This window comes from Dioscorea cayenensis, chromosome 5 (assembly GCF_009730915.1).
Source record: "Dioscorea cayenensis subsp. rotundata cultivar TDr96_F1 chromosome 5, TDr96_F1_v2_PseudoChromosome.rev07_lg8_w22 25.fasta, whole genome shotgun sequence".
NCBI classification, from domain to species: domain Eukaryota; kingdom Viridiplantae; phylum Streptophyta; class Magnoliopsida; order Dioscoreales; family Dioscoreaceae; genus Dioscorea; species Dioscorea cayenensis.
In genome coordinates, this window is record NC_052475.1 from 15,263,178 (window position 1) to 15,290,957 (window position 27,780).

General features: G+C 42.8%; 2 non-coding genes across 2 annotated transcripts; both read left to right on the forward strand.

The window, feature by feature from the left end:
• The first annotated feature begins 2,114 nt into the window (after positions 1 to 2,114).
• On the forward strand, positions 2,115 to 2,220 carry LOC120262666. Its single transcript, XR_005536926.1, has one exon. It is a non-coding gene; the product is annotated as a small nucleolar RNA R71 (small nucleolar RNA).
• A 13,377-nt stretch (positions 2,221 to 15,597) lies between these two features.
• On the forward strand, positions 15,598 to 15,705 carry LOC120262616. Its single transcript, XR_005536880.1, has one exon. It is a non-coding gene; the product is annotated as a small nucleolar RNA R71 (small nucleolar RNA).
• The last annotated feature ends 12,075 nt before the right edge of the window (positions 15,706 to 27,780 follow it).

Genomic DNA, 27,780 nt, shown 5'->3' on the forward strand with positions numbered 1-27,780 from the left:
ACCAACAATGAATTCTTTTAGAGATCCACAATAAAATCACAGCACAAGCACTCAAAAATTGAAATGCCAACACTTAACAATTTATTCATGCAAGCAAACTAAACTAAAAGATGCAACGGTAAACACTTGGGTTTGCCTCCCAAGAAGTGCTTGTTTAACATCACTAAGATTGGCGTATCTTTCCTTACCCTCAGGGGTTCATGAATGAAGGTTGCCCTCTTACCCATAACTTGAAAGCATGATGAGCAAAAGTCTCTTGAGCGTAGAGGGAGTGTACTAGCGGGACTTTTGGACCACCAAGCAATTGTTAGTCCAACTCCCTTAGCTCATGTCGTCTCCAGCAGGTCTTGGGGCGTTTTTAAAGTGGCGTCTTTGAGCCCTCTTCATTTTTGGAGCACCTTCTACAAGATTCCCGGTAGATGTTTCCTCTCCAGTCGAACCAAGCATCAGCACTTCTTCATTGCTTTCCTCTTGGTCAAACAAACCTTTATACGAGTCCGGGTTGAACATTTCCTGTATATATTCATCAACAATCTCATCAGTAATGTCTAGAAAATACAAAGTGTCGTTAAAATTGAGAGAATGCCGCATGGCTTCAGCAAGGCGGTAAGTGAGCTTATCGTCTCCGACTCTCAATGTGAGCTCTCCGCCGTCCATGTCAATCAATGCTTTGGAAGTCCGCATGAGCGGTCTCCCAAGTATCAAGGGTACCTCTGCATCCTCCATCGACATCTAGCACTACAAAGTTAACCGGAAAAATATACTTGTCCACCTTGACAAGCACGTCTTCAATGATGCCTCTCGGATGTCGTACCGTTCGGTCCGCCAATTGTAAAAGTCATCCGAGTGAGCCTAGGCTCACCCAAACCTAGCTTTTGGAAAAAAGTGTATGGCATGACATTGATACTCGCTCCTGAATCCGCCAATGCCATTTCCTCACCTAAGTTGCCGATGTTACACGGGATAATGAAGCTTCCCGGGTCCTTCTTCTTGTTCGGCATATTCTTTTTGTATATGCCGCCGAACATGAAGCATCAAGCACCACTGAAGCACTCTCCTCCAATTTCCTCTTGTTGGTCAATAGATCTTTAAGGAACTTAGCATACTTAGGCATTTCAGCCAAAGCCTCAACAAAAAGGAATGTTGATGTGGAGTTGCTGACTTAGGAACTTCTTATACTTCATTCATCCCCTGGTCATTCTTCAATCTAGAGGGATAAAGAGTTCTTGGCTTGAAAGGTGGGGTGCCACCTCTTTTCTCCTTTGCTTGTTCCCTTGTCAACCTCTGACCTCGGGTGCGTGTTTTTCGGCTTCTCACTTGGAAGCCTCCCTTCAACCTAATGACCGCTTCTCAAAGCGATCACCTTCACATGTTCTCTCGGGTTGGTTTCGGTGTTGTGGTAAACTCCCATGTGGCCTTTCGGAAAGAGATTTACATTTGCCCCACTTGATTTTCAAGGTTATGCAAGGAGGCGGTGTGATTGCAGTGTAGCCTCGACTGATTCAAACCTTGTGTTGCCGATTAAACAAATCTAGCCAAAGTGCTTCTCCAAATCCTTCAGTCGGGTTTCCAAGCCGAAATGCATGTTTTTCCACTTGAGGGCTTGTTGTTGTTGTTGGAACCCGATGGCTACCATGAGTCTGTACGTGGTCCTTGATTACTCCATGAAAAGTTGGGATGATTCTTCCAACTCTGAATTGTAGGTGTTCTTTGTATGGATTCCTTGAGGTCTCATTCCATTACCTACAAAGTCGACATTCTCAAGCGAAGAAACATCACCAATGACGATTGGGCAATCGGAGGGAGCATGTCCTCCACCACAACCGGTGCAATTGATTCTGATCGCAACTCTATTCGAGCTATAAGATCTAGCTTCTTACACAAACTCTCCACTTGGGCCGCCAATGAAGTTACCGCATCAATTTCATGGAGACCGGCCATCTTTTTCTTCTCCCTCGCATTCCACTGGTAGCTATTTAACCCCATTTCCTCAATCAATTGACGAGCTCGTCAGGGGTCTTGCTTCCTAAGGTACCTCCTGCCGCCACATCCAAGAGTTGTCTTGTACCTGCATTCAACCCATTATAGAAGGTTTGAACAATCATCCACTCGGAAATCCGTGTTGCGGACACTTGCGCGGAGTTCCTCGAATCGTTCCCATGTCTCAAATAGAGACTCCAATTCCAATTGCATAAAGGATGAGATCTCATTCCTACAGCTTGCTAATTTTTGGGAGGAAATAACATGCTAGAAAAAAGCTTCTACCATCTCCTCCCATGTAGTGATTGATGCCCTAGGCAATGAGTGTAGCCACTACTTTGCTTTCCCCTTTAAGGAAAAATGGGAAGGCTCTCAATTTGATGGCATCATCCATCACACCATTGATCTTGACATAGTCGCACACCTCGAGGAAGCTCTCTATGTATTTGTTTGGATCCTCATCGGCCAACCCTTTGAATTGTGCTTGACTGCATAGCATATGGATGAATGCTCGGCTTTAGCTCAAAATTCTGAGCATAATTGGGGACGCACAATACTCGATTGTGTCCCCAACATTGAAAAGTCGGCATAATCGGATAGTGTTCGTTGTTGCTCATTACATTCCGCCATGTTCTCGGATCCTTCTACTTCAAATCAGGTGGATTAGGTTGTTCTTGTACGGGTTCTTTCCACTTTCCTTGAAGTGTATGTTCAAGCTCAGGGTCTTCTTCAATCAATATTGATGGATTCCCTCGGGTCATAACCTGAAGCTGTACCAAAAGAAAAAGAAAAAGAAAATCAGAAAAATGATAGAAAAAGAAGATATGGAATAGAGTAATGTGCGTGAAATAGCTAAGAAAAACAAAGTGCAAAAGTGTCTCTAAATGGCGCCAATAACTGACAAGGTCCCCTTACTTATATCCAGTAAGTGTCGGGCTTGTTGAAGTAATAATCCCGGGTGAGCGAGGGTCGAATCCACGAGGAGTAGGGGTAAAAAAATACTTAATTTTGATTCTTAGCTATGTGGAATATCAATAGTGATAAGTGTGAAATTGATTCAATTCTCAACAATAAAAAAACAACAAGTGAAAGAGCAAAAAGTAAGAAGAGGGTAAGGCAATCGATAAAGAATGGGGTACCGGATAATGCTTCACTTAGGATGATTGCTTCAAGTCCAAGAACTCTCTATTATGCTTCCTAATCAATGCAATGGTGAGTCGTGTGAAATCCTTACATACATAGTCCCAAATCTAAGGTCAACTATGCCTAACTCCTATACATGTCCCGGAGGAGAAATCGAGCAATCTCAACACCTGCACTTTTCATAGAGTTGCAATGAGCTCTAGGGATTCCAAGTGATAAATCTCTTCCTAAATATAGACATACCCCTTTGGTCCAAGTGGAAGGTCCCTAGCCATAATTAAGCCCTAGATACTAAGATCCTCTCAACGCTTCACTCCATTGCACGTAACTAGGCCCCAGCGGAGGTTCATCCCTTAGACCATTCACTTTCGATTATGGCGCAAAGAACTCGAGGAACAGAGGTAGAATCTATCACATCGGAGGAAAGGGGACGCTCCTGCACTCTCGACTCACCCTCTCAACCCTCTGCAACCCTAGCTTTGTCTAGCAGCTGAGTGGTGTGTCACTCACTCACAGGTTACCAACAAGAACTCTCAACCCTAGTGTCACTCTAGTGGAAATGTTCATACAATCAAGCGTTCAAGGGTTGGAACTCACAATAAACATCAATTTATTGAAAGCATAATAAAAAGTTCAATGAAACGAATACATCCTAGGGTTCACAATCATCCAAGTACCCACTAGGGCTTTAGCTCTCCATGGTGCTTAGTACAATCAAAGAAATCGAATGTAAAAAGCAATGAATCCATAAAAGAAACCCCCCTCGATGGTGCGTGTTGATGGTCTTGTGGAAAGTCCTCTACTCAGTCGTCCAAGGATTCCCTTCATCCGGTATAGAGATGCGCCTCGATGGGCGCTCCCCACCAACCTTCTTCCTAATGGAATCACGATGTCAGACCATAGAACCTCTCCAAAACCTTGGCCAATACCCCTTGAAGCCCTAGCCGAAGCTCTCTCACAAGTTGGAGAAAAAATGGAGAAAAGAATACCAAAAATCGGGGGTTGAATCGACTTTAAATAGAGGTGGAATCGAGGGCGACTCCACGAGGCGTGGACGATACACGCACCCGTGCGGAATTTCCACATGGGCGTGGATAATTTCCACATGCCAGTGTGGATTCTCTGTTTCTCTAATTTCTCGGCCGGCTGTGAACAGTGTTGCTACGGTGCTGCTTTACAGCTCTTCGACCTGATTAACTTCCCAATTCCTTGAGGATAGAGGGTGTACTCTCGGGCTTTGGACCACATAGCAATGGTTCGTCCAACTTCCTTGGCTCATGAACGTCTCAAACAATCTTGGAGCATTTTCGGTGGCGTCTCCGAGACCTCTTCATTTTCCGGAGCACCTTCTTCAAGATCCCCGGGGTAGATGTTTCCTCTCCATTCGAACCAAGCATCATTACTTCTTCATTGCTCTCCTCTTGGTTGAACAATCCTTCATACGGATCCGGGTTGAACATTTCCTACATATATTCATCAACAATTTCATCAGTAGTGTCTAGAAAGTATAGAGTATCATCAAAATCGAGAGAATGCGCGTGAAAGCTTCGAGCAAAGCGGTATGTGAGCTTATCATCTCCAACTCTCAAAGTGAGCTCCCAGCAGTCCATGTTAATCAATGCTTTGGAAGTCCACAAGAACGGTCTCCCAAGTATCAAAGTTACATCTGCATCCTCATCGACATCTAGCACTACAAAAGTCAACCGAAAAAATGTACTTGTCCACCTTGACAAGCACGTCTTCAATGATGCCTCTCGGATGTCGTACCGTTCGGTCCGCTAATTATAAAGTCATCCGAGTAGGTCTAGGCTCACCCAAGCCTAGCTTTTGGAAGAAAGTATATGGCATGGCGTTGATGCTTGCCCCCTGAGATCCGCCAATGCCATTTCCTCACCTAAGTTGCTTGATGTTACATGGAATGATGAAGCTTCGGGTCTTTCTTCTTGTTCGGCATGTTCTTTTTGCAACACCACCGAGCATGAAGCATCTAGCTTTCCATGAAGCACTCTCCTCCAATTTCCTCTTGTTCAGTCAATAGGTCTTTTGGGGAACTTAGCATACTTAGGCATTTGAGCCAATGCCTCAACAAAAGGAATGTTGATGTGGAGTTGCTTGAACAAACTCAAGTAGTTCTTATATTGTTCATCCCCTTGGTCATTCTTTAATCTAGAGGGATAAAGGGATTCTTGGCTTGAAAAGGTGGGGTTGCCACCTCTTTCTCTTTGTTTTCTCCCTTCTCAACCTCTACAACCTCGGGTGCGTGTTTGATAAGTAGCTGTGCGATATGGATGCTGAGCATTCATTCCTTATATTGAGCATTACTTTTCTCGGGTTTTTACATTAATATGTGTTTTTATGTTACTTTTTATGCGAGTGGGGTTGTGAGGCCGAGTATGAAGGAAATAGGCCAATGTGGATCATAATGCACCAATTTTGGAGGAGATCTTGCTAAGGTTTAAACGCGAAGACGTAGGGTGTGTGGAAATCTGAGAAACAGAGAATCCAGACGGGCGTGTGGAAATTATCCACGCCCGTGTGGAAATTCCACAGGGGTGTGTGACATCATACACGCCCATGCAGTCGCCCGATTCCAGCCCTATTTAAAGTCAATTTCAGCCCCGATTTTGGTATTCTTTTCTCCATCTTTTCCCCAACTTGTGAGAGGACTTCGGCTAGGGTTTCGAGGGGTATTGGCCAGGTTTTTGGAGAAGTTCTATGGCTCCGACATCATGATTCCATTAGGAAGAAGAGTTGGTAGGGAGCTTCGATTGAGGCGTATCCTATCCCGAGACGAAGGAATCTTTGGGACTGACAGTAGAGGACTCTCCACAAGACCATCGACCACGACCATCGAGGGGTTTCTTTATGGATTCATTGCTTTTACATTCAATTTCTTTGATTGTATTAAGCTCCATGGAGAGCTAAACCCCTAGTGGGTGCTGGATGATTGTGAACCCTAGGATGTATTCGTTTCATTGAACTTCTTTATTATGCTTTCAATAAATTGATGTTTTATTGTGAGTTCCAACCTTGAATGCTTGATTGTATGAACATTTCTCCTAGAGTGACACTAGGGTTAAGAGTTCTTGTTGGTAACCTTGTGAGTGAGTGACACTACCACGGCGTTAGACAAAAACTAGGTTGGAGAGGGTTGAGAGGGTGAGTCGAGAGTGCAGGGAGCGTCCCACTTTCCCCCTCCGGCGTGATAGATTCTACCTCCGTTCCTTGAGTTCTTTACTGGCCATAATAGAGTGAGCGATCTAAGGGATGAACCTCTGCTCGGGGGCCTAGTTAGCGCTGCAATGGGTGAAAGCGTTGAGAGGATCTTAGTATCTAGGGCTTAATTATGGCTAGGGGACCTTCCGCTCTGGACCAAAGGGTTAGGTCTATATTTGGGAAGAGATTTATCACTTGGAATCCCTTGAGTTCATTGCAACTCTGTCGAGAGTCGCGAGGTGTTGAGATTGCTGATTTCTCCTCCGGGACATGTATGAGTTAGGCATAGTTGACCTTAGATTTGGGACTATGTATGTAAGTTTCCATGACTTACCATTGCATTGATTAGGAAGCATAATAGAGAGTTCTTGCACTTGAGGCGATTATCCTAGGTGAAGCATTATCCAGAGTACCCCATCTTTATCTGTGCCTTACTCCTCTTCTTACTTTTGCTCTTTCACTTGTTGATTTTATTGTTGAGAATTGAATCAATTTTCACCCTATCACAGATTGATCTTCCATAGCTAAGAATCAAATTAAGTATTTTCACTCCCTACTCCGTGTGGATTAGACCCGCTCACCGGGATTATTACTCGACAAGCCCATGCACTTGCGGGATATAAGCAAAGGGAACTTGTCGAGTGTTCTTTCATATCTTCTCACTCAAAAAGCCTCCCTTGACCTCCGACCACTTCTCCAAAGTGATAGCCTTCACATGTTCTCTAGGGTTGGTTTCCGTGTTGCTTGGTAAAGTTCCAGAGTGGCTTTTCGGAGAGAGTCTTCATAATTTGCCTCACTTGATTTTTCAAGATTGTGCAGGGAGGCGCTGTGATTTGCGAAAGTGTAGCCTCGTGATTCAAACCTTGTATTTTTCGATTGAACAAATCTATGCCAGTGCTTCTCCAAATACATCATTCGGGTTTCCAAGCCTAAAATTCTTTTTCCACTTGAGGGCTTGTTGTTGTTGTTGGAAACCTGATGGCCTCATGGTCTTCTGTGGTCCTTGATTACTCCATGAAAAGTTGGGATGATTCTTCCAAACTGAATTGTGGAGTATTCTTTCGTATGGATTCCCTTGAGGGTCTCATTCCATTACCTACAAAGTCAACGTTTTCAATTGAAGAAACATCACCAATGACGATTGGGCAATCGGATGGAGCATGTCCTCCACCACAACCGGTACAATTGGTCATGGCGCAACTCTATTCGCATGCTATAAGATCTAGCTTCTTACTCAAACTCTCCACTTGGGCCGCCAATGAGTTACGCATCAATTTCATGGAGGGCGGCCACCTTTTTATTCTCCCTAGCATTCCAGCTGGAGCTGTTTAACTTCCCATTTTTCTCAATCAATTGATGAGCCTCGCCGGGGTCTTGCTACCTAATGTCTTGATCGACACAAAGTGTGTACACCCGCATAGCGCACGCAGGGGTAGGTCAAGTAATAAACCACTCGGCGCATGCAGGTGGGCTCATATTCCCAAGGGGCACTGAGGAGCTACCCTACTCACTTCTTACATTGTTTAGCTCACCGATTCCAAGGTAGGGAGAAAAGAAGAAAGAAAGCAAAATGAAAAAGCAAGATGAATTCTTAAAAATACGAAACAAAGCTAAACACGGGAGATGCTCAAGGTTGGAAAAGCGGTCAGGATGTGGATTCCCAAGGGGGTTACTAAAGTGCAAAGGATCCCAGAGTAATTAAGCCGCGTGGCTAGTTGGACCGAAGAAACCAAAACCTAGGTCGACCCGATGGTCACGGCAATTGACTAACCGGTGCAAGTGTTGAGCGTAATCTCTTCCACCCAACTTCCCACGGTTTGCAAGGGAGAATGTTGGTTTTCTACGAAGTTAGGGAGTGGAAACACAAGTAGTTTTCAACCCCTAGGATTGGAGGGTATAAATACCCGATGGTCACGGCATATTTATACAATGAGACCCTTCCCTAGTTTGGTGGAGTCTAGCACTAAGGCAATGGTCATGCTACAAAGTGCTACCAAGAATTTGATACATCACTCAATTAAATGTACCAAAACAAGTAAGAACACCAAACAAGGATCTCAACAAAGCCAAACATGCATAAACTACTCAAATAGTCCAAAAACATCACAAGTTCACCCCCTAGGTTCAACTACATTCGGTGACCTAGGGGTTTTAGTTATTCATGCTCAACAAAGAAAACCAAATAATCCATACAAACAACTAAAGTAAACATGAGGAACACTCCCTCAAATGATGAAGGTCAAAATGAGCCTTAAGAATCCCCGGAGAAAAGCCTTCCGAAGAGCGCCACTCAAATGGGGTGGCTTCCCGTTATCTTCAACCTCCAAGCAATGATGCCCTAGAGTAGATCCTCCTCGTTCTTGCTCTCCCATGAAATGCTCGGGTTTTCCTCCCTTTTTGCCCTCCTAAAGCTTGGGTTCAAGTGATGTGGAAGTGTCCTCCAAACCCTAGCCGGCCTTACCCCCAAAGAAGATGAAGAATCAAGAAGAAGATGCCCAAAAATGCCCTTCAAGACCTTATAGTGCCGGATCCCAGCAGTGGCGGGTGAGTCTGATCGGCTAGTATCCGAGCCCTCGGGAAATTTCGGTTTACGCGAGAAGCCCGCGATGAGCTACAGTGACTGCTACAGTGAAACTACTACAATGAGTAGTGAAGTGATATTAGCTTTGTCTCATCTAGAATGCCCCAATGAGTGTGTGCAACCTCCACCTTGACCTCCACACCTGGATTATCCCGGGATGCCCTTTCACCACACAGAGAATGAAGATGACATTAAAGTGCCAAGACTTCTTCAATACTCGGGGTAAAAGTCCTCTGGTTCCTCAACACGATTTTAACCCTTAAGTGATTGTGAAAGCGAGGTTCCAAGAGATCACAAGAGATGCTTTATTTTTCTTCCCACACACTTATACACACTTTCTCTTTTTTCTTGGGTCCGCCTAACATAGGCAACTGAGAAAATAATCTTTTCGAGATGGATGCACATCTTTGGTTGAGGCACAAAGTCACTCACTTACTCAATTCGGGTCTACATAGGCGCATTCATGCTTATAAACTTATAAAGCGAGAGGAATCTTGACATAGACCCTTCTCTTTTAACCTCTCATGATCCACGACAAACAACCTTTGCTACAAACAAGTTCAGTGGAGGAACTCAGAAGCTTTTAAAAGTGCATTGAAGACCGAATTTAACAAATTAATGCCAATGTCATCATGATGGGTTGGTTAGGCGTACAAGGTGAGAGTGATCGTGAACATGTATACAGGTGCACTAGAGATGAAAGCAGAGCTACATTCAAGCACATGCAATGTCTGACTCACACCTATCATTCTCTGAGCCAGGAAGTCCCTAAGTAAACATTCACTTAGCCATCATAGGTAGTAAGCATGCAAAAAGGGATAAAAATACTCCAAAGTAAGAAAAACATCCCCAGACCTAAAGTCGTACATTGCCCTCAATGTACCTAAGTCAGAGAGAAAAATGGGGAATGAAAAACAATAAGCACAGAAATGGGGTAAAGACACTTCCCTGATTCCCTGGTGTGATTCCAAATTCTCCACATGGATCAGTGCATACCACATAATGAGGGTGAAAAGTACAAGCTTCACAAAATTAATGATCCTGAAAAGACCAAGAAGCCAATCATCATTCACAATTTTTTTTTAAAGGGGGAAATGGAAATAAAATACGGGAGGCAGCGCAGCAGAAACAAAATAGGAGCATAGTAGGGGAAAGGCCTAGCTAGCTCAAAAGTACAAAGTCTGAACAACACACAACAAACAAAGATAGAAACGAGAAGAACAAATACAAAAATACACAAAAAGTATGTCATGGGTCTATGAAGCTGGAGGAAATGATGATGCGGCTACAAAGTGCTTGGTAGCAGGAGAAAGCACCAAAAGAATGATTCAAGACAATGCTAGTGCTACAGTAAATTCGAAAACCAATGTCAAGAACTTTGCTTGCAAAAGTAGCCAAAAATTGTACAAATCAAGGAAAAATTCTTGATAATCATTAAGCATTCATTCAACAACAAAAAAATCCAAGAAACTTCACCCACAAAAAGCATGAAAAGCTCAAAGTTTTTGAGTGAAAAGAACAAACCTTCAACCAAGAGTAAGATGTGCAAATATAATGGTTGGATCTGGCCAAAAAGCTTGCTCAAACTCTAATTTTATGTCACTAAAAATGGAGAGAGGGAGAGAAGAGCAAAACTAGAGCATTGAAGGAAAAGCGGTGGAGAAATGAGGAGAAAAGGGTAGAAGAGTGGAGAAGATGAATGAATAGTTTGCTGCCCTAAGTCCTTAAGTACCCTTCACTCTTGTGGTCTTGCCGACCATCCTTGCAGCCGCAAGGATGGTCCTCAAGACTCTCAGGGATGAGTCTGAGGGGCATCCTTGCGGCCGGGATGGCCGCAAGGATGGTCCTCGAGATCTTTCCTCTGACCGACGTTGATTCTCCACGCGTTGCACACTTCGTTTTATGATTAAAACCATGAAAAATAAAAGCCGGAAACATCGACAAAACACTCAAAACATCATCAATATTGCATCAAAAACAAGAATTACTCAAAGACCACATGACAACTAAGAGAATACAGAGGCTAATGAGCTAAAAAAAAAATGATGAAAACACAAATACAACCAAACCACACTAAAAATACAAGTCAAACACACAAACACAAATGAGAAAAATAATACGAGGAATGAAATGAACTTGGGTTTGCCTCCCAAGAAGCGCTTGTTTAACGTTGTTAGCTTGGCGTGCATTACCTCAAAACGATCATGGTGGAACAAATGGATGGAAGTTACCTCGAGCCCTTGGAGTTGTGTTGCCACTTGGAAAAATTCAATGAAAGGCATGAGAAAACTTTAAATTTACCATGGTTTCCAAAGAATAAATGATCAACTTCATCCGGGTGTAATGTGGACAACTTTTTCTCCACTTTTTGTTTCTCCTTCGATTTTCTCCAAATCTTCTTAACACCCTATAATTTTTCTTGCCATTGAGTGGTGAATTACCCTCCACTTGATTAATTTGTTGTGTTGGTGGAGGGAAGTTCTTCCTCGACATGCATTTGCACGGGAACTCATCCAAAGTACTCATCCAAAGGGTTTAAGGCAAGCACCTCCTACACACAATCGAAATAATCTCATCAGTAGTATCGGTGAAGTATAGTTTGTCATCATGATCAAGTGTGTGCTTCATTCCTTTGAGGGAGGGTGAAGACCACTTGCTCGTCTCCGACCCTCAAGGTCATCTTGCCCTCTTTAGACATCAATTAGAGCACCTAAAGTATTAAGGAATGGACGTCCAAGGATTAAGGGAACCTCAACATCATCACCCACATCTAGAATCACAAAATCTACTGAGGGAATGATGAGTTTGTCAACTCTAACAAGGACATCTTCGACTACCCCTCGAGTGTCATACTTGCATCTATCGACAAGTTGCAATGTCATTCTTGTAGGCCTTGAGGTCTTCTAATCGATTTCAAGAACAAGTTGTATGGCATTACATTTATACTAGCCCCAGAATTCGGCTAGAGCATGCTCCGTCATTCCTTCACCAGTACACACGGAATTACAAAACTACCCGGATCCTTTAACTTTTGTGGCGACTTTTCTCTAGAATAGGCGGCGTAGTTCCCGATAAGTGCAAGCTGTACGATCCTCTAACTTTCTCTTATTAGTGACAGCTCCTTCAAAAACTTTGGCATACTTTTGGCATTTGAGCCAGTGCCTCAATGATTGGACATATTTATGTGAAGTTGTTTGAAGATATTGAGAAATTTCTTGAGATTGGGCCTCATCCTTATCTTGTTTGAGTCTAGAAGTGCAGTATCAACGGCGTATTCGTACCCCTTGAAATGTTAGGGATTAGGGGAGTCTTCAACAAGTTTCCTCCCATTGTCCTTGCGTGCATGTTCATCAAATTAGGGTCTTCGGATGATTTCACCCCATCATTGGGAGCACTTGGGATCTCTTTTTCCCTTTACTTGGCCCTACACTTCTCAAAGTAACGACATAATTGTTCCCTTGGGTTGCATTCGAGTGTTGCTCGTGAAACTCCCGAGGATCGTTCGGCTTGACCACGAGCAAAGCTGTCCCACTTAGTTTTACTAGAGTTGGATGGGCGGCTTGAACATTTTTCGATGCTGACACCCGAATTCATCAAGTTTCTTTTCATTCTAGCGAAGCGTGCCTCTGTGCCGAAAAGCATGAATCTTGCCAATACATCCTCCGTGGAGAGTTTCTTCTCTTGTGGAGGAGGAGGCATGGTATTGGTTTCCACTAGAAATGAGTGGAGCTTGTACTTGAGATTGGCCTTGATTCCAAGAGAGGTTTGGCGAGCCTCTCAACCATAATTGTAAGTGTTACCAAATTGGTTCCACTGGTCCACGTGGTCCACCCCAACATAATCAAGTGCTTTCTCACGGGAGGTGATGGGGCAACAAAAAAATAGGACATTGTGATGTTGCATGCCCGACCTACAAGTGTCACATGACAAAAAGCAGCCTTGGAACCCAGACTCGGACCCCAACTTTGGTAGGGTCAACTATTCGTGCTAGGGCATCATGCTTTTCGAATTCTGCTCAGATGATATGCTTCAGTCAAGGCATCAATCTTAGCGGCCAATCTGTGGATTCATTCACCTCATATGACCCTGCGACCCTTGGAGAACTTCTATCCTAGTGCTCCAATGACACTCGTTGCTGGACATATTCTCAATTAATTCCTCGGCCTCTTTAGGAAGCTTGTTGCTTAAAGAACCACCTATGTTGCATCGATAAGGCGCCTAGTAGCATGGATTCGACCCTGATTACACAACATCATAGCTCTCATCCATCGTCGGGAAGCCATGATGAGGACACTTGCGAAGAGATCCTTAAATCGTTCATGGGCTTCAAATAGTGTCTCACTATCACCTTGCACGAAAGAGCGATATCTCCTATCTCAATCTTGCGGCTGCTTGGAGAAAATATCGGGCTAGGAACCTCAGAGCCATTTCCTTCCAAGTGGTAGATGGACCCCGGAGCTAAGGATGTGAGCCATGCTAGTCATCTTGCATCTCTCAAGGCTGAGACAGGAACAACCTCGATTCGATGGCATCATCGACACGAATTGATCTTGAAAGTGGAGCGATTTGGAAGGAACCCAGAGCAAGATGGGCATGGGGATCCTCATCCAGCTAGACCATCAAAGCTATCTTGAATTCTGAATCATCCCTATGGTACTGCCTTTGATTTTTCAAAGTTATTAGCCGGAGCAGTTGGTACTTGGACACTAAATTCTTCTCCCGGTGAGCTGTGGCCTTTCATATTCCGATAGGGTCTTCCCTAGGCTCCTCCATGATCGGCCGGTTCACTTGACTCAACCCGAACCTCTTGTTGTCTAAAACTTTCTCGCTTCTCTCAATCTTTGATGCAAAGTTCTTTCTATCTCGTTATCGGGTTCAGTCAAGTTTTGCTTGACTCGCTCGTGTCATAAGATGTGACCTACACGAATTGAGGAGTCAAGAAGTTAGTTAATAGTAAGAACACAAAGATGGGTAATTACAAAAGATCATCAACCAGAAACACAAAAGACAAACAAAACAAAAGAGCAAAAACAAATGAAAAAGAAAAGGCTAAATCAACAGGTAGTAAAGACTTTCCAAATATTCCTCGATTGATTGGTCCCCAGACAGCGTCGCCAAAAACTTGATCGACACAGAGTGTGTACACCCGCTAAGTCGCTGGGTCATCAAGTAATAAACCACTTGCTCATGCGAGTGGAGTCAGGTGTTTCCCCAAAGGGGCACGAGGAGCTACCCTACTCACTTCTTACCCGTTGTTTAGCTCACCGATTCCAAGGTAGGAGAAAAAAGAAAGAAAGCAAAAATGAAAGCAAGATGAATTCTTAAGAAATACTGAAACAAAGCAAAACACGGAGATGCTCAAGGTTGGAAAAGCGGTCATTGATGTGGATTCCCAAAGGTTACTAAAGTGCAAAAGGATACGTGAATAATTAAGCACGTGACTGGTTGGACCAGAAAACCAAAACCTAGGTCAACCCGATGGTCAGCGACAATTGACCCTAACCGGTGCAAGTGTTGAGCGGAATCTCTTCCACCAAACTTCCCACACGATTGCAAGGAGAATGTCGGTTTCTGAGTTAGGGTGGAAACACAAAGTGAGTTTTCAACCCTAGGATTGGAGGGTACAAATACTCCGATGGTCACGGGCATATTTATACAATGAACCCTTCCTAGTTTGGTGGAGTCTAGCACTAAGGCAATGGTCATGCTACAAAGTGCTACCAAGAATTTGATACATCACTCAATTAAATGTACCAAAACAAGTAAGCAAACACCAAACAAGGATCTCAACAAACTAAACATGCATAAACTACTCAAATAATCCAAAACATCACAAAGCTTCACTAGGTTCACCTACATCCGGTGACCTAGGGGTTTTAGTGTTCATGCTCAACAAGAAAACCAAATAATCCATACAAACAACTAAAGTAAACACGAGGAACACTCCCTCAAATGATGAAGGTCGAATGACGCAAGAATCCCGGAGAAAAGCTCTTCCAAGACGCCACTCAAAGGGTGGCTTCCCGTTGTCTTCAACCTCCAAGTAATGATGCCCTAGAAGTAGATCCTCCTCATTCTTGCTTTCTCCCACTGAGAAATGCTCGGGTTTTCCTCCCTTTTTGCCCTTCTAAAGCTTGGGTTCAAGTGATGTGGAAGTGTCCTCCAAACCCTAGCCGGCCTTACCCCCAAAGAAGATGAAAAATCAAGAAGAAGATGCCCAAAAAATGCCCTTCAAGACCTTATAAGTGCCCAGATCCCGACTGGTAAACGGGTCAGTATACAGGCCGTATACCGACCCCTCAGGAATTTCAGTTTCTGCCGAGAAGCCCGCGATGAGCTATAGTGACTGCTACAGTGAAACTACTACAGTACCACCGCTACAGTACTGTACTACAGTAATCCCGGCCCCCCGGAAACGCCGCTTTGTTGCTGAATTAATCCCCAATCGCGTCGCCGAGGCCCCAAGGCTTCAAATGGGCCTAAAATGTAAAAATAACACAATTTAAACCAAAAGGGCATTGATTCAACAAATAAATATAAAGAATCCTACAAAACAAATACATGTAGAGTAGGACTTTTAGACGTTTATCATGTACCTCCCAGCACGCATCCAAGAGTTGCCTTGTACTCGGGTTCAAACCATTGTAGAAGGTTTGAACAATCATCCCACCTCGAGGAATCCATGTTGCGGACACTTTTTGCGGGAGTTCCTTGAACCTTTCCCATGTCTCAAATAGAGACTCCAATTCCAAGCCACGGAAGGGTGAGATCTCATTTCTAAGCTTTGCTCGATTTTTCCAGGAGGGAAATAATGGGCTAGAAAAGCTTCTACCATCTCCTCCCATGTAGTGATTGATGCTCTAGGTAATGAGTGTAGCCACTGCTTTGCTTTCCCCTTTAAGGAAAATGGGAAGGCTCTCAAGTTGATGGCATCATCCGTCACACCATTTATCTTCAGCATGTCTCTATGTGACTATTTGGATCCTCATCGGCCAAATCGTTAGATTGTGTGGAGTCTGTCAGACGATATGGATGAATGCCGGCTTTAGCTCGAAGTTTTTGAAGCTGCAATTGGGGATACGCAACTTTCTCGATTGTGTCCTCAGCACTTTGAAGGTCCGCATAATCGGATAATGTTCATTGTTGCTCATTTTGTTCCGCCATGTTGTCGGATCCTTCTACTTCCAAATCAAGCTGGATTATCTCGTTCTTGCCAGGTTCTTTCCCTTTTCTTCTAAGTGTATGCGTTCAAGCTCGGGGTCTCCTTCAATCAATATTGATGGATTCCCTCGGGTCATAACTCTGAGTCGCACCAAAAATCAAGTAAAAGAAAAATCGATGCGATGATAGAACAAGAAGATATGAATTAGAATGTGTGGTGAAATAGCTAAGAACACAAAGTGCAAAGTATCTCTAAACGCCTAGCTCCCCGGTAGACGGGCCAAAAACTTGACAAGGTCCCTTAGCGTATATCCATAAGTGCGGGTTTTGTCAAGTAATAATCCCGTGGGTCGGGTGTCGAATCCATAGGGAGTAGGGAGTAAAGACACTTAATTCAATTTTTAGCTATGTGGAGTATCAACAATGATAAGTGTGATAATGATTCAATTCTCAACAATTAAAAAAGCAACAAGTAAGAGAGCAAAAGTAAGGAGGAGGCAAGGCAATCGATAAAGATGGGGTACTCGGGATGATGCTTCACCTAGGAAAAATTGTTTCAAGTGCAAGAACTCTCTATTATGCTTCCTAATCAATGCAATGGTGAGTCGTGGAGATCCTTACATACATAGTCCCAAATCTTAGGTCAACTATGCCTAACTCTATTCATGTCCCGGAGGAGAGATTAAATAACCTCTCAACCTCACACTTTCGAATAAAGTTGCAATGTGCTCTAGGGATTCCAAGTGATAAATCGCTTCTAATTATAGACCTAACCCTTTGGTCCGAAAGTGGAAGGTCCCTAGCCAAAATTAAGCCCCTAGATACTAAGATCCCTCAGCGCTTCACTCCATTGCACGCGCAACTAGGCCCCGCGGAGGTTCATCCTTTAGACCATTCACTCTATTATGGCCGCAAAGAACTCGGAGCGGAGGTAGAATCTATCACGCCGGAGGGGAAAGGGGATGCTCCCTGCACCTCTCGACTCACCCTCTCAACCTCTCTCAAACCTAGCTTTTGTCTAGCAGCTCGTGATGTGTCACTCACTCACAAGGGTTACCAACAAGAACTCTCAACCCCTAGTGTCACTCTGAGGGATATGTTCATCAATCAAGCATTCAAGGTTGGAACTCACAATAAAACATCAATTTATTGAAAGCATAATAAAGAAGTTCAAAGAAACGAATACATCCTAGGGTTCACAATCACCCAAGTACCCACTAGAGGTTTAGCTCTCCATGGAGCTAAGTACAATCAAAGAAATTGAATGTAAAAAGCAATGAATCCATAAAGAAACCCCCTCGATGGTCGTGTCGATGGTCTTGTGGAGAGTCCTCTACTAGATCCTTCCAAGGGATTCCCTCATCCGGTATAGGGATGCGCCATGAAGGAAGCTCCCCTACCAACCTTCTTCCTCGGGAATGATGATGTCGGAGCCAGTAGAACCTCTCCAAAAACCTTGGCCAATACCCCTCAAAACCCTAGCCGAAGCCCTCTCTCACATTGGGGAAAAGATGGAGAAAAGAATACCAAAATCGGGGCTGAATTGGCTTTAAATAGGGTGGAATCGGCAACTCCACGAGCGTGGACACTAGCAGCGCCCGTGCGAATTTCCACACGGGCATGGATAATTTCACACACCCGTGTGAATTCTCATGCTTCTCGATTTCTAGGCCAGTGTGAGCGAGTGTTGCTACGATCGTGGCCGTAGATATTTCTACAATGCTCGCATACGGGTCTTCGACCCGAATAACTTCCCCAATTCCATACTTTCATCGGGTAGCATAAGCGGGCACACGTTCCCCATCATGAATCACTTGCTTCTTCAATGATATATATGTTGGTGGAGTCATTTGTCTTATATGCATAAGATGGAATGCTCGAGTGTGACTGTGATAAACGCCTAAATGTATGTATTTTATATGTATTAATCGTGTATTATTTGTGAACATGTTAATGAATTGATGCCCGTTTTATGTCTAAATTGGTTATTTCGGTGTTGCAGGTCTTAAATGAGTCAAACGATGCTCAAAAATGTAAATCGGATGAATTCGACATCAAAAACGGCATTTTTGGGGTCCCGGCACTGTAGCGGAACTGTAGCAGGTCATTGTTCTTGCTGCGGGCATTTGGCTGGGAGTTTCACGGGCTCCATGCGCCCGCATGGATGCCCGTGAGGTTTGCTGGAAATTCTCAAGGCTCGGTACTGTAGCAAAAACACTGTAGCATAAATACTGTAGTAAATTACTGTAGCTGAGTACTGTAGCACCGACATGTTTTCTGGGCATTTGGCTGTGAGCTTCACGGGCTCCATGCGCCCGCATGGACTGACGGGATTTAAATAGAACATGATTTTCTAGGGCAAAGGGAGAGCTTTTTGGGGGAGTTTTTCTCTTGGGCCTCTAGGGCCGCCGCCCCACTCTTCCCACCGGTGATCTACTGCGCAAGGCTTCACCAAGAGGGAGACAAACTTTGAAGGAGAAGATAGGGAGAAGATCCTAGGTATCAAAAGTATCATTTGATGGGAGATCTCTTCAAAACTTCAAGATCTTCACCATCTAAGGGGATCTAAAGCTAGAGGGAGTAGTTCTTACTTCTTTTCATCTTTATTTGTTCCTTGGATTTGTATGAGTGGTCCTCTTTCATGAGGCACTAACTTATTTGTGATTTGGATATGATGAACTCTAGGGTTGATTGTTTGTAATTTGGATGATCATCTTTATTGATGTATTGTTGGATGTTGTATTTCTTTTTATGGAAACTTGTAGTTTGTGGTTCAAGTCTTGTGTACTTTGATGTGTTGATTTGCATGAGAACTCTGTATTTCAACTTCTAGGTTGTACTTGGTTGCGTGACCATCGCCCTTGTACTAGACACACTTGGCTTGGAAGGGATCCATGTACAAATACACCGTGACCATCGGGTATTTTGTACCCCTCCGAAAGCATTAGGGGTTGGACCTAGTTTGAGTATCGACCACGATTAGAGATTTCACGAGTGTAATGCAATCATACGAGGATTTTGGGCGAGGCGATTCGACCCAATACTTGTATGGGATTAGGGTTCAATTGCCGTGACCATCGGGTTGAGCTAATTTAGGATTCTCTTGGCCCAACTACCATCTCGCATTTCATCCTAAATTCAGGGACCTAATGACAACCCTAGGCGGATTAGTTGTCCAAATCACTCCCTTAACTGTTTGATTCTCCCTTGAGTTCAGTATTGTGTGTAGTAGTACCCCGGATTTCATTGTAGTTAATTCTTTTCTCTTTTTATAATTACTATTCATCTTTCGAGTGTTAGGCTAGGAAATAGACGAAAGGGAAGTAATAGTAGCTCCCTCGCACGAGAGGTACTACTTACTGACTCCGCACTTGCGGATCTCTCACGGACCCGCCTTTGTGCCCTCCAAAATGGATGTGCTCACTCGAATGCGAGGGAGGTTGGCACACACTCTAGCATCTCACACCCTGCCCCTATGTCTTCAAGCATTTGAACCTTAGCAAGATCTCTCCAAAAAAATCTCCCAAAAAAATAGGTGCATTATGATCCACATTGCCCAATTTCCTTCATACTTAGCCTCACAACCATACCTACATAAAAGTAACATAAAAACACACATATTAATGTAAAAACCTGAGAAAAGTAATGCTCAACATAAGGAAAGAATGCTTCGCATTAATATCACACAAGCACTTATCATGTCTTCACCAGAGCCATTAGAGGCTGAGGGATTTACTACAGAGGGGTCTTAGCCAGCGCAATAGCCTTCGCCAGAGCATATAAAGAGCGAGGCATCTCCTGTAGAACAAGAGAGGCCACTAGTGTGCATGTTCTCCCCATCTCAAGCCTATGATCATTTTGAGAGACTCGAGAGTACTATAGGGGTGCTCCAGACTGAGATTGCTGACGTTTACGCAACACAGGTCATGAATCACACTGAGGTTATAGCACGTCTTGATATCCTACAGCAGATCCTTGAGCGAGACGCTACCTCACCATTTATAATGAGAGACAGGACACCTCATGCACCTCCAACATCACCATCACCAGATCCACCGGCACCATTTGACTTAGCACTAGTAGCAGCAGAGGCGACCATGCCTGACACCGATGCTTGATGAGTCTTTTCTTTTCTTTGTTTTTATATTTTCGTATTTTATTTCCGTATTTTATTTTGGACTTGTATTACTCAGAAAGGATCTTCCTTATGAGCTTATCTTTTATTTTTTTATTTTTGAGTTGTATTTCATTGCCTTTATCCTTATATACTTGAGTTGTTTTTTTGTTTTTTTGTTGAGATTCACTTAACCCCCCATGTGTATACGTGCAGATGGTCTTGTGAGTATGAAATTTAAGGAGCTAGTCATGGACATGGTCTTATGGCCATGTGTGCTCCACAACACATTGAGACTCAACTCTCAATGAATATAGTTCCATCAAAAGTACCATTCGGAGTTCAGGGGAGTATTGTTTCAATTGCCCACTTCCACATATGCTTTTGATTGATTTACATCCTATTGTTCTTGCTTGAGCACATTGAGGGCAATGTACATCTTAAGTGTGGGGGGGAGTTCACATTACACATGTTCATTACATAAGTTTTGACTGAAATATATGCTCACGTAGCCAATGGCAGTTCACCTTAGTTGCAATGATTGTATTCTTCAGTTTAGGGAATTTTTAACATTGAATGTTCTCATGCTCTAGTTTTTAGTTAAAGTTTTTGGAATTTTTGCCCGATTGACAATTGTTGCACTACTTGCTCATTAAACCCTTTTGGAAACTCAAGTTCAATGTTTAAGGGACTAGTTAGTTTTGGTTTCTTGTGTTAATTTTGCTAGAAAAAAAAATGAAAATAGAAAACTACTTGTTTTAGTTGTGCATTTGGTGTGGAAAGAGCTACCACCTATGAAGTATGAAGCTACTCTCATAAGTCGGATACTACTTATGCCCTAATGAGAGAAAGAGCTATCTCATGGGATGAGTGAAAGCTACTACTCCGGCAGAAAGAGCTACCACCTTGAAAGTGTGAAAGCCACTTTAGCGGCCATTTTGGAAAGGACTACATTAGAGGATGTATGAAGCTACTACCATATCTTTATTTTGTGTTATTTTGTAGACAATTAAGTCCCTTTATACCTATAACTTTGAGGAGTATAAGTTGGGTCGACTTGAGTGAGATTACACATACTTACATGATTTTGGGTTTGTTGTCCTTTTTTATTCGAGTTTCTAGCTAAAGCAAAGGTTTTTCATATTTAGTGTTGAAATTTTTCCCTTACTTGTAGAATGCTTCACTTGCATGCTTCGTGAACCTAAGGCCAAGAACTTTCAATATTTCCTTTTTCTATGCTTCAATGTTTTATTTTTTTCTTGAGGACAATCAAAAAGCTTAAGTGTGGGGTAGTTTGATAAATGTTTGTGTACTAAGAATACTGAAGTATTTTTTCTTACAATAAGCATTATTTTTATCAGGTTTTATTGCTAATACTTGTGTTTTTTTGTGTTCTTTTGCGCATATAGGGTCGTGGAGATAAATACAGAAGAAAAATGCCAAAGTAGATTGCGACTGCATTATGTTTATGGAATCTTGATTTGGACACATGAGAACACACAAGTTGTGCTTGAAGACATATGAGTGTGTGCCAACCTCTATTATGCTTGATGGAATATGTAAATTGAGGGGCACAAAGGCAACCACACTTATGTGATCTCGACTTGTGTAATGATAGCAAGATCTTCATCAATGTTATCCCTTATTGAAGGAGCGAAAGCTGATCTACGGCTTAGACTTGTGCCTCGCTTATCTTGCCTCGATGAAAATTGTGGATTCGGGAGTGTTTTTGGCGGAGTACTATAGCGGTTACTATTCATAGGCCACATAAAAATTAGGGTTCCCGTGAGATTCACATGGGCTCATGGGAAATTCCACACGCCTGTGGATTCTTGATTCTAGCCCTTTATAAAGCCAGCAACTTGTATTGATTTGGGAATCCTCTTTTTCCATCTTTTTCTCCATCTCTTCCCCAACTTTGGAGAGGCCAGTGGGTAGGGTTTAGAGAGGCTTTTGGCATGGTTTTTTGGAGTGGTTTTTATGGCCTTTGACACGTTGTTACATCGGAAGATAGTTATTGGGAGAGCTTTCATCAACACCTATTCGGCGTGATGTGCCCTAGGCTTGACAAGAGATCCTTTGAAGAGGCCGACACTACTCCATAAGACCATCGATATGATTACCAAGGGGGTTTTATTCATGTATTGCATCTCTTTATGACTTCATTGTTGATTGTATTTTTGCTCCATCGAGATAAACCCTTAGTGGGTGCTTGGACTTGTAAACCCTAGGATGATATTGTTTCTTTGACCTTTTATTATGCTTTCCTGAATTGAAGTTTTTTTAATTGAGTTCCAATCTTGAATGCTTGTTGTGTTGATTTTCCCTTAGAGTGACACTAGGGTTGAGAATCCATCTTGGTAATCCTTATGGTTAAGTGACATACCATGAGGGTTAGACAATGCTAGATTGGAGAGGGTTGAGAGGGTGAGTCCAGAGATAGCGAAGCATCCCCTTTCCCCTCCATTGTGATTCACCCTACCTCCACGTTCTAAGAGTTCTTTGTGGTCACAATAGAGTGAAGTGCTAAGAGACGAATTGCGCTAGGTCTTAGTTGCGCGAGCAACAGAGTGAAGCATTGAAGTAATCCTAAGTATCTGGGGCTTAATTATGATTAATTATCTTTTGACTGGACCAAAGGATTAGATCTAGATAAGGGAATAGGGTTTATCACTTGAATCCCTAGAGCCTAAAGCAACTAAGTATGTCGTGTGTCGAGACCGAGAGATTTCTCCACCGTGGCATAGTGTAGGGTTAGTCACTACTGACCTTAAGTTTTGGGGGTCGTGTGTTTAAGGATTGATTAGTGTCTAAATGTACATATTTTTAGTGTATATATTTGATGTAGTTAGTATGTATTTTATAAGGATTGATGCCCTGCTTTTGTGCTTAATCGTGTGTTATTTGCTTTGTAGGGCATAGAAACGCCATCGAGGACACGATAATACAATTTGGGCGAAAAAGAGAAGAAAACCAGTGTCGCAGATCAGAGCATATTCAGGTAGCGTATAACCGTAGGTGGAGTAATCGTAGTAGTGTACTATAGCATCGGCACTCGTAGTAAAAATCACTATAGCTTCCACCGTAGCACATGGAGTGTTTTTTTGAGTCGTGAATTGAACCATGGCATACGGCCTCATTGCTGCCCCGGATTGAGCTCTGGATGATTACTCGTAGCTGCAGAAGAGAATAATGTGTTTGAAGAGTATACCGCTCAATGAGGTAATCATCGAGCTAGTATACTGCAAGTATAGAGGCCAATTTGAGCCGGGGATACCGCCAAGATGGAAGCCATTTTTGAGGGTGTTTTGAGTTTATTTTGAGTGCATACGGGCTAGTTTGGTGAGGGAGTATAATCGGGGTACAAGAGGGCATTTGAGGCCATTCTTTGGGGACTTTTTGACATTCTTCTACAGCCTAACACTTTGGGAAGGGCAGGAAAAACGAAGACATCATCTTGGGAGAGTTTAGCTTGAGTCTTGAGGTGATCAAGGGCTTGAACCTCAACGAGAGAGCTTCATCATCAAGGGAGAAGGAACATTCGGCATTCTTTTGAGCTAGAGGAAATGTTATTCGCTCAGGGTATTGTTCTTCTTCACCATCATTCGGACTAGGGAGTTCCATTTATGCTTTGGTTTCTTATGTTTCTTGAGTTTGTGATTTTTGTTTGTATGATGGCACACTAGGGCCCCCAAGGCCACCGGATGTAGGTGAACCTTGGGAGGGTCTCATCATGTATGTGGATGCTATACTTTTTATTTTGGAATGCATTGGTGTGATTTATTGTTTGACTCATTGTTCTTCATGTTCTAGAACTATAAAATGGAGTGATCCTTAGTTCTTTGTTGAGTTGTATGTGTAGATGTGACCCTACTCGCATATACTAGATCATTAATGAGCTAGAAGGGGTATTCTTGTATCGACATGCCAAGAAATTAGATGTTGGTAGGCCTCCGAATTAAAATGATGGACTTAGGTTCAGTCTATCCAAATTGCATGATCTTCCTTGGCTTAATGCAATCATAGAAATGTGATTAGGAGAGATCCTTGTCATTATTCATATGGGATTAGGGTCTAACCGCCGAGAGATTGCGGTTGAACAAATTTTGAGATCCATCGGTCTAAATCACCCTTGCCATGTCATTCTTATGCACCCATATATCATGATGACCCTCATGGGGATCCTCATCCCTAGGCCTATTTATCATCATCATTGCTCTTGTGAGTTCTTGCTTGCCTTGGAATTTTTTTATACTTGTGACTTATTGGCATTGTTGCATGTATTAGGAATGAAATACCACATTTAGGTTGTAAGGTTAGAAAGTAAGTGATGGAGGAGTAATAGAGCTCCTTAATCCCTGTGGAATATGACCCCTCGTGTCACTCAGAGCGATTACTTAGCGAATCCCCATACACTTCAGGGAAAGCAATCAAGTTTTTGAGCGCCTGCTGTGGACTTAAGGAATTTGAGGAAACTTCTAGCTTATTTCTCTAACCATTTTTCTTTTCTTCTATTGCTTCTTTTCTTTTGTTTCACTTCTTTTTGAGCTTAACTTTCTTTATCTTTCTTGACTTTGCAAGGTACAAATGCATGACACAAGCAAAACCATCAAATTTAGTTGCGAAAAGATGTGGAAATTGAGAGAACCTTGCATCAAGGGACTAGAGAAAGTCGAAGGAGCTTCGCCATGGAAGGTTTGGACTCTACACCGTGGAGTGAGCAAATTATGGTTGATATATGGCATGATTGGGTACTACCTTTGCAAAAGACCTATTGCACATACACGATAATTCTATTTGTAGATATAAACCATGGGAAGGCACAACACAACAGATGAAAATAATATTTGGAAGGCTATGCTCACAGCACTTTCATGAATTTTGGAAGAGTTCCAATCAAGGAAGAGATTAGTTTACCGACTCGACTTGATCGCTACTGACATTGATAAACCGCAAAACATCTTAGTCAATTCCAAAGAGTCAACCTAGCTTAGATGAAAGGGAAAAAGACCGTGGGCAATGTGCAGCTTATGTGTGGCATATGTGATAGTTCTGATGAGAACTCAATATCTACAGGAAAAGAGGAGCCAGAATAAAGTGACATACTGATGAATAAAAATCTAAGACCTTCAACAGAGGAAGTACCTGAACTGGAACTAAAATAGTTACCTGAGCACCTTGAATATGCTTTCCTTTGGGGAAGGAACTTAGCTTCCAGCTTATCATTACCCTCGAATCTCACAGCTGAACAAAAGAGAGATTTGGTGAATGTCTTGAAGAAGCACAAAAAAAGCAATTGCTTGGAAGATAGTCGACATTATGGGAATAAGTCCTTCATTTTTACACTCACAAAAATTCGATAGAGGATAATCATAAACCGTCAGCCTTTTACCACAAAGAAGATTAAATCCAAACATGAAGGAAGTGGAAAGGGTCAGTAGTGATCAAACTTTGATGCAGTGTATTATCTATCCCATTTCCGACAAAGAAATGGGTGAGCCCGGCAAGTAGTTCCCAAAAAGGGGGATGACCGTGATCACCAATGAGATGAATGAGTTAATTCCTACCGAACAATCACCGGATGGCATGTCTACATCGACTCATCGAAAATTGAATGATGGTACACGAAAGGATCATTTCCCGCTACCATTTATCGATCGATGCTTGAGAGGCTTTGCCACGCATTCATGCAACTCGCTTTTGATGGCTTTGCAGGGTATTTCCAGATTCCCATTGCACCAGAAGACCAAGAAAAACCACATTCACATGTCCTTATGGAACATTTGCGAACGCCGCATGCCTTCGCCTCACGTAATGGCCCCGCCACTTTTCGTAGGATGCATGATGGCAATTTTTGAAGACATGGTAGAAGACTTTATGGAGGTGTTCATGGATGATTTTTCTGTGTTTGGTGACTCCTTTGAATTATGTCTCCGCAATCTGAGCGTGTTTTCACCGATGCTAGTAGACCAACCTTGTATTAAGTTGGGAGAAATGCCACTCATGGTTGAAAACGCTATAGTTCTGGGGTCACAAAGTTTCCAAGGAGGGAAATCTGAGGTAGACAAAGCAAAACTTTTCATTATAGAGAAATTACCTCCCCCAACTTTAGTAAAAACTATCAGAAGTTTTCTTAGGCATGCAGGTTTTTATAGACGGTTTATCAGGGACTTCGCCAAAATTGCTAGACCATTAACAAAATTGCTCAAAAAGATGTACCATTCAAGTTTAACGATGATTTCATGGAAGCTTTTATCACCGAAAGAAAAACTCACTCAAAGCACCCATAATGGTAGCTCCGCATTGGAATTCTCCATTTGAATTAATGTGTGATGCAAGTAACTTTACACTCGGGTGCGCTCTTAGGGCACCACGAGACAAACATTTCCATCCTATATACTATGCTAGAAAAACATTGATGTATGCCCGTGAGAACTATACCATAATAGAAAAAGAGTTACATGCCATTGTGTTTGCATTTGATAAAATTCAAATCATATCTAGTTCTATATAAAGTGGTGGTATACACCCGATCATTCTACTTTGAGATATTGACAAGGTCCCTTGCGATATCCCGCAAGTGCACGGGTTTGTCAAGTAATAATCCCGGATGAGCAGGTATCGAATCCACAGGGAATAGGGAATAAAAACACTTAATCCACTTCTTAGATATCTGAAAGATCAATAGTGATAAGTGTGACAATGATTCAATTCTCAAAAAGTAAAAAGCAACAAGTAAGAGAGCACGAGTAAAGGAGGAAGTAAGACAATCGATAAAGATGGGGTACTCGGATAATGCTCCACCCAGGTTAATTGTTTTGAGTGCAAGAACCTCTATTATGCTTCCTAATCAATGCAATGGTGAGTCGTGGAAACCTTTAATTACATAGTCCAAAAATCTATGGTCAACTATGCCTAACTCTATACATGTCCCCGGAGGAGAGATTAGATAACCTCTCAACCTCGGACCTCATAGAGTTGTAATGAGCTCTAGGGATTCCAAGTGATAAAATCTCTTCCTAATTATAGACCTAACCCTTTGGTCAAGGTGGAAGGTCCCTAACCACGATTAAACCCTAGATACTAAGATCACCTCAACCCTTCACTCGCACGCACGTTCAAGCCATAAGGGAAGGTCATCCTCGCACTATCTCACTCTATTATGGCCGCAAAGAACCTCGAGGAACGGAGGTAGAATCTATCACGCCAAGGGAAAGGGAACGCCCCTGCACCTCTCGACTCACCCTCTCAACCCTCCCAACCTAGCTATGTCTAACACTCGTAGTGTGTCACCTACCTACAAGGTTACCAACGAGAACTCTCAACCGTAGTGTCACTCTAGGGGAAATGTTCATACAAACAAGCATTCAAGGTTGGAACTCACAACAAACATCAATTAATTGAAAGCATAATAAAGAGATTCAATGAAACAAATACATCCTAGGGTTTACAAATACCCAAGTACCCACTAGGGGTTTAGCTCTCCATGGAGCTAAGTACAATCAAAGAAATAGAATGTAAAAAGCAATGAATCCATAGAGAAACCCCTTGATGGTCGTGGTCGATGGTCTTGTGGAGAGTCCTC